The following is a 7,894-nucleotide window of genomic DNA, read 5'->3' on the forward strand; positions in this document are numbered from 1 at the left end:
CTTTAATATTTATTTTAGATAACGCATTTAGTTTTTTCTGTAGATTGTTAACGTATAACTTGTAGGGATACTAAATTATAGTAGCGATTGTCCGATTAACAACAAAAAAAAACCAAACAAACAAACAAACAAAAACAAAAAACAAAAAACACAAAAAACAAAAACAATTACAAACGAATGACATTTATTGTTTCTATTTTTATTTTATAAGCTCTGCTGTCTTCAGTCTATCGACGTTGGAGTTCTAAAAATCATATTTTTTTGCATTTAAAAACAAAATATTTTATTGCAGAGTTCACATTTGTGTCAGATATATTATATACTTTTTCACTTTGTAGAATATATACATTTTATATATAGATGCAGTTTGTCTTACCAGACAATCTAAATTTTAAATCAGGCAAAAGAATATTATTTCTCCAAAGGAAGGTGAATGAGATGTTCAAGTGGCTAATGCTTTGTTTTGCCCATTGCATGTAACTTTTCGGTCATTACTTGTGATTGAGCTTGCAGATCTGACTTTAATATATTGATGCTATTTGAATGTTGATTAATTGTTCAAATTCTAATTATGTAAAGGTCACGATTTCCCTTCATTTTGATTATCCACATAGGTGTGGCATAAGTCTGTAATGTTTCACTTCTGTAGATTAAAATGTTTGTCACCAATGTTCGATTTTCAATTCTAGATACCGCAGATAGTCTTTCCAGCAATTTAAGATGTTTGGTGAAAAGTTTTATTTGTGTGACCAGATTGTTAAACAGTGTTTGACATGAATACGGGTCTTAATTTTCAAATTATTTATTTGCAGCGGTTAATTATTTCCATATTGACTCCTTGAAACGTAAATATCTTAATGGATATCCGATACATTTAAACGCACATGAGAAATCAATACTTGAGGGTGTTTATAATTTAATAGTAAAAATGTAACAAAATTTTACAGAAAAAAATTTGAATAGTCGAAAAGTGGTTCAAATGTTTTAGCCATAACTGATAACAAATGTAGCTTTTACTTTCTGGTAACAGACATCACATATACTGACTTTATCTCCACAGGTTTGACAACAATACAGATGCTGGCAAGATACAAATAGAAGATTTCTGGGCCTCACTTTACACTTCATACACATGTAGTTGGACGTATGACCACTAAGTAGAGGCACTGGGTCTGAAAGATGAAATTGATAATAAATACAGAAATGAGCCACAAAATATACAGGTATAGGAATAAGCACAAGATGTGGAAGATATTAAGAATCTTACATCGCGTAGCGTGCAAAGCACAGAAATTCTGTCATCCAAGGATAAGATTTCAAGTTCAATTAAAAGGTCAATTTTTCAAGAACAATTGTAAGGTCTTTCCCATACATTTTCTATATATTCTGCCCTGAGCATAAGCCATTATCCTCTTAACATAGACCAGCATGTCTAGGTTGTTATATTATGATAATTACCTATTATGGCGATGAGACAACATAATTTATTTCAGGGATATATCCTAAATGCTGAGATTTTTGACAATTATTAAATGTACAAAATAGTTATCAACCTAATAACAGTAATTTAGTAGTTACATTAGATATGAATTTTTTTTCTGTTAATTTCATCGAAACTGTCATTGATAACAATACTAAATAATAGATTTCATTATCATAGAATAAAGCAAAGGAGGGGGGGGGTAATTATAAAGTATAAAAAGTAAAGGTCTGAATTATCACTTCCAGGTCAAATGGCCATCCCCCTATGTAGTACTAAAAATACACAAAGAAAGTAAATTTATGCATTTTAATTGGATAATCTGTGTGCGTGATGATCAAAAGTATTCAAAATAAATCACAGGATGTGTACTTTTAAATCATATTTGTAATTTATTAGATAAATGTATGAATAATGTAAAAATATGTGAGTAATTTGACTCCATCATGTTAGTTGACACAACAATGTTGAAACAATGTGGCTTTTCAGTATAACAGTATTACTTACGGTATAAATGTTTAGTGACCAACCGAATAATTTCATTTTAGGTCGCGAAATCGCGTAACCAGGGAAACCTCAAATATTTCCGAAACCTTGTTAAATAGTACTGACCCCTGTTTCTGAACAATATGGAGCTTTCGGTTTGCTGTATCTCAAACGGTTTAAGAAATTTTACCAAAATTTGTCTTCCGCTACGGGGCAGATAACTCTGCAACTACAAATGATCACGTCTAACAGGGTGAATTCCAAAGTCTTACCTCATTTTGCAAAAGATGGTCAAAATCTTGTCGTGGTAGAATTTAATCAGAAGCGGGCAAATTGGGCGGGGAAAAATAATAATCAGAAGAAATACAAGAAGGTCTTCCCATTGAAATATGAAAGACCTCAGTAAAATTTGTCGAAAAGGGCTTATAATGGTTATTTGGATGAAATATGGTATCATAGAATCAATACGACAAAGAAACTACACTTTTTGAAAATGTCACAAATCGGTGTATTTTCACCGATTTAAACAAATCGTCAAATTTGACCGAAAGTATCATTTGATGTTGAACCATGCTTCTACATTGATTGGAAGTAGTTTGCGTTGTCTATCTTGAACCATATTGGCAAAAAATGGCCAAAAAAAAATTCTGACCAAGTTTTTGACCATTTAAGGAAATGACCTTGACCTTTACCTTGGAATATTTAGGTAGCATTTATGCTCCTGATCAAGAAAAATATGTAGTTTGTAGGTACTTTTATTTGAAATCAATTGCTAAAATTGATCGATCCTATCAAAATAGCATTAAAAATCAGGTTTTGGGCCATAACACTTACAATTTTTAAAAAATGTTGAATTGACACCTTACTTTTCTTGTAGAGCTTGTTATTTTGAACACATCTGTCTATTTACAGTAGACCTCTATCTGTAACAGTTTGTGACATATTGGCAAAAAACTGCAAAAATCACCAAAAATACCGGTTGTGGGCTATAACGTCTAAATGCTTCATCTGAACGCTTAGAACGTTACATAACGAATGAGGATCTAATCAAGATGCATATTTTTCATGTTCATCATTTTCTTCTATCTGTTACCATTTTCAAGTTTGTCCTCTAACAAGGCCAAAGTAACGTTTAACCTTTGACCTTGACATTTTTAAACACACAACATATCAACAGTGAAGGTCTATACGACTTACGGTTTAAAAGTTTAGTGGCCAACCGAATAATTTCATTTTAGGTCGCGAAATCGCGTAACCAGGGAAACCTCAAATATTTCCGAAATCTTGTCAAATAGTACTGCCCCCTGTTTCTGAACAATATGGAGCTTTCTGTTTGTGTGTATCTCAAACGGTTTAAGAAATTTTACCAAAATTTGTTTTCCGCTACGGGGCAGATAACTCTAGAACGACAAATGATCACGTCTAACAGGGTGAATTCCAATGTCTTATATCAGTTTGCAAAAGATGGAAAGTCTTTCCATTGAAATGGGAAAGACCTTAATAACAAGTTTCTGTCGAGGACATTTTAATTTTACTTCCGAGGTTAATTCATAGTCACTTTGTTTATTATTAATAGGAGTAACTCCTTCTCTACGATTTTTTCCTATTGTTTCATATTAATTTTATTTGACATATTTTATGCTAAGTGTTTCCTGTATATCATTAGTATTTGAGGCGGATACTTAAATTATCATATGATTTTATTTTGTCACTAAGATCATCAATAAAGGGAAAGACACTTACTGCAATTAAGTTTTGCGTCCGGAGCAATACAGTACTGAAATTTTTACATTTATATGAAAGAAAAGGCATTTTGGATTTCTTTTATTTTACTATTATTCTAACATAATATATCTAACTACTTGCCATCCAATTTTTGTTTTGGTATCGGTAGGTAAAATGGTTTCTCGTCTAAATGAACAACTGTGGATTTACAATTAACAGTTGTCTAATTTATATCGTGTACTTAAAATGATAACAGTACGTTAATATATTATGATAGTCCAACACTGAAGTACAAATTTAAAAACATAACCATTTAGAAATTCAAATTGGATAAAACAATGAAAAAATGGATTGAGCCTCTAACTGAAGATTGTTATACACTTATTAGTCTTGTACAACTATCTTACCAACTTTAACAGGCATGGCGATTTTTCTTTTATTCCTGTTGCTTCTTGTGTCGAAAATCAACTATTTTGTCTGTAATATAATAAGTAAAACAAAGTGTGTCTGTTTTCTGTCCTTTTAGTGAAAAGTATGAACTTTTACATTTTTTCTAACATACACAAACAGTATAAAAATAACATTAAATAAAACACTCGTAAGAAGATTCTCTCTTAATTTAAAATATTCTCCAAGTGCTACACATATCACTAATTTTAAACTTAAACACTACAAAAAAAGTGTAGTCGTATAGTACCCATGTTCATTCTTTATTTAAAAATCACAATGGATCATTGTTTCTCTTTTACACATTCTGACTCATTATCATCCTCTATCATATCCTACTAAAATGATGTATTCAGTGAGATAAGTGAATTTTATTAACAACTGAAAAAAATATAAATAGCAGTTGTCAATCATGGGTGGAGTTTGCATGGGAAAATTTTCCTGCAAAGCCAAACGGATGTCGACCCGTTTATGGGATTTGGATCCGTAGCGGATCGATAAAACTTTAAGTTTGTTATTTAGAAATAAATCTTTCTTTATCATAATTAGGTCCTTGAAGTAAATGTTAACTCCTTTTTCTTTTCTTTTTTTTTTGTTTGTTAAAAAGCATTATAAGTTTTAGACAACCAAGTAAAAACAAAATTATCTAGTATTAAAGCATCAATTCATTTACTTCCTGTGCCATCATCTTTCATATCGTTCTGAAACAAATTACACTAATGTGTGCTATTGTACTCCTATTTCTATCCCCAATTAAGTTTCATAGTTTCAACTAATTAGGAAGATGGAATGTCAGAATTATGGACATTGTGGATTATTTAGGCTTTTTAAGAAGTTTCAATGTTAAGGAATCAGGCAAAAGACTAATATTCTACCTTTGAGATTTAATGTCTATTCATTAATAAAATACGAAGCAATGGGAACCATGTACAGTGAACACAATTCTAGACCCAAGGCCAAAAATTTCAAGCTAACCATGTACTCTAACTGCAGGTGTGAATATATTAAACACGTTTTATAATAAATAGATATGTTTTTGGACAACCTAATAAAACATATTGAATACTGGTTACTACTTATCATCAGACATACGTAGAATCTGAATCCATTAAACATCGACGAAAGCGCGGTTTGAATAAAAGGTATAAAAACGAGATTGATGAAAAAGACCTTAGCTGTATTATTTGCAGTTGTAATATAAATCAAACACAATATTCAACTTAAAGTATAGAAACCTTTCAATTAAATCGTAATGATACTAACCAGATATAATAAATAAAAATAAAGTGGTCCTACCTCAATCTAGCTCTCCGTAAGTATTCCTTGCAAAAAAGTGGTTTCATGTGTTATATGGTGCAGTAATGTAAATATCATTCAATAAATAGGCGGAGCTTACTTGATTAACGTGGGAAATATTTTCTGCTTGGCCAATCAAGTTTTAAACAGTACAAATCGTGCCTTAACCACGGTTTTCATAGCAAGATTTAACTACATGGAATTCAAAAGGACATAACACTGCTGTTTTCACAAAATAACCCCATTCATAAAATATTCAACTGTTTAGCGATATTTAAAGAGGAGAAATAAAACGGGGCTTTCATTCGATATAATAATATTTTGCATGATGTTAATTTAAATCGCCCATTTATTTCTATCTTACCCCAAGTTCAGGTTATAAACCCGGCGGTCGATTTTGTCTTTTTGGATAACTTTACACCATGTCTGCATTGTTTACTTTATTAACATCGTGCTACTTAATTGAATTGACAGATATACTCTTAGTTCGAATTGTTTTTGATCTGATCCCGCCGTGGCTCATGTCGGGAATCTTATTTACTTTCATATCAGTGTTCTGTTTCAAAGAATCATTTACACTTGTCATCTGTCAACATATTATACTGTCAAACTTACGACGACTCTAAAATCACAAAATTGTCAAAACATTTGAAAATAGAAGTGCAGAGATACCATTTGTAAAAGATTTCTACTCAAAAACTGAGAAGTGTATATTTCCAGTTGTTTTCTCTTTTATTTTATTAGAGTTTTTTGCTCGCGTGTACCCGGTATCAAGGTGCACATTCACCCCTATTCCTTGGGTGTTCGCTTGAATTGTTATGGACAGAAGTTTTACTGCTTTGAATTCGATCGTTGATCTAATTTTCGTAATGTGTATATACGGTATGTTGATCAAATGTTTCCACAACTCATCTTCATCATTGTAGCGTTGTAAAATAAAAGTGTCACACCTTAACTTTTGAGATAAATATATGCTACACTTGTAAAAATATGTTCGTATCTCATTAATAGCGGTCGTAGAATAACTTCGTATGTTTCATATACATCAATACCTGGAATGTGATGTCATCAAGTCCCAGAATTTGTCAAAAAATCCTCCTGAAAAATAAGTTGAAAAAACTATCAATTTATTCGTAAACGTAAACGTTAAAAAATGTTTCAAATAACTTGTTTATTGTTTTAATTTTTTTTTTTTTTTGTTTTGTTGTGTATGGTGGTAAGGGTTTTGTGGACATTACGAATTAGGTGAACACTTCTGCTTGTTATGATGATAATCAACTCACCAACAGCAATATATGAAAATAAACTAAGTTATATTTCAAACTGAAAATAGTATTATATGTTCTCGAAGATAAACAATTATGATCTTCAAAGTAAAATGATTAAAAGAAATTTAAAAGATCAGCATACATGTAAGACATTTGTTCTTATAAAACAACCAATTTTAACTGTCTTTAAAAAAACTGTGTTCTCGTCGTTTTCTTTGCTTCAAGCTATTACTTTCATTAACAAACACGATTAAGAAATATATAATTAAATATACTTGACACTATACATCCTTCTGCACTACATGATGCAGTTGGTTCATTCATGATATTTCTTCCGAGACTTGACCTTACTTCATGTCAATTTGTCTATTTGAAAAAGAAATCATCGAAGATAAAGTTTAAAGCGGCTTCTATTATGGTTCATGTACGATATTCATTCCGAGACTTGAATCACAGATCTATAGTTTCAATTTGACTATTTGAGATATAATTTAAAGCGGTGTCGACTAATTTCATAGGTGCTTGCTTAACATTAAGTGGGAAGTCAATTGATTATCGTCTTATCATCAACACTGTCGACAAAACAATTGACAATAAATCAACGATATATAGTTACAGGGAATGTAAGGAATCCTTTTGGAAATTTCATATTAGTATATACATCAAGTTATCATTAATGTCATTTTTTCTAAATTTATTTATTTTTATTTTTGTTTTTGTTTTATATGTTTTTTGAAACCTTTTAATCAAGAAAACAATTAAGTAAATAATACGTATACAAGTTATTAATGACAACAACTATACTTCGTTTATAGATGCAAATCCGTTTTTTTTTCCAAAAGTGAAGATATCGACTAGGAGCAAATCCGTATTTCATATGCGTAAGCGATCTAATTAACTGTTAAGAACTTATATCATCTATAACATAAAAAGCATACTATCTCAACAGATAGGAAGTTAATAAAAATGTATGAACATTATGTACATGTATATTATATTAACACAAAAGCAATGATTTTTTTCTCAAGAAAATAAAAAAAAATATGCTCAATATAATTGATAACATCAAAACACTCTGTAACATTCAGCATAGATTAAGAGCACATTGAATGGTAAAAATCTTAATGCAAACTTGCTAAATTTGGTTATTCTGAGATGATTTATCACTTATTTATATAGCAAAATATAAAAT

The 7,894-nt window shown here is 30.5% G+C and overlaps 1 long non-coding RNA gene across 2 annotated transcripts; it reads right to left on the minus strand.

The window, feature by feature from the left end:
• Positions 1 to 219: 219 nt before the first annotated feature.
• Positions 220 to 7,319, minus strand: LOC148614187 (uncharacterized). 2 transcript variants are annotated; one of them, XR_015923183.1, is made up of 4 exons: positions 6,978 to 7,319; positions 5,799 to 6,532; positions 4,099 to 4,168; positions 220 to 1,172 (listed from the first exon to the last, which is right to left on the minus strand). It is a non-coding gene; the product is annotated as an uncharacterized LOC148614187 (long non-coding RNA). The 2 variants fall into 2 exon arrangements; XR_015923184.1 differs by lacking the exons at positions 5,799 to 6,532; positions 6,978 to 7,319 and adding an exon at positions 5,435 to 5,759.
• Positions 7,320 to 7,894: the final 575 nt, after the last annotated feature.

Source organism: Perna viridis, chromosome 6 (assembly GCF_037379345.1).
Source record: "Perna viridis isolate PV_CMFRI_1.1 ecotype Kerala chromosome 6, ASM3737934v1, whole genome shotgun sequence".
NCBI classification, from domain to species: Eukaryota; Metazoa; Mollusca; class Bivalvia; order Mytilida; family Mytilidae; genus Perna; species Perna viridis.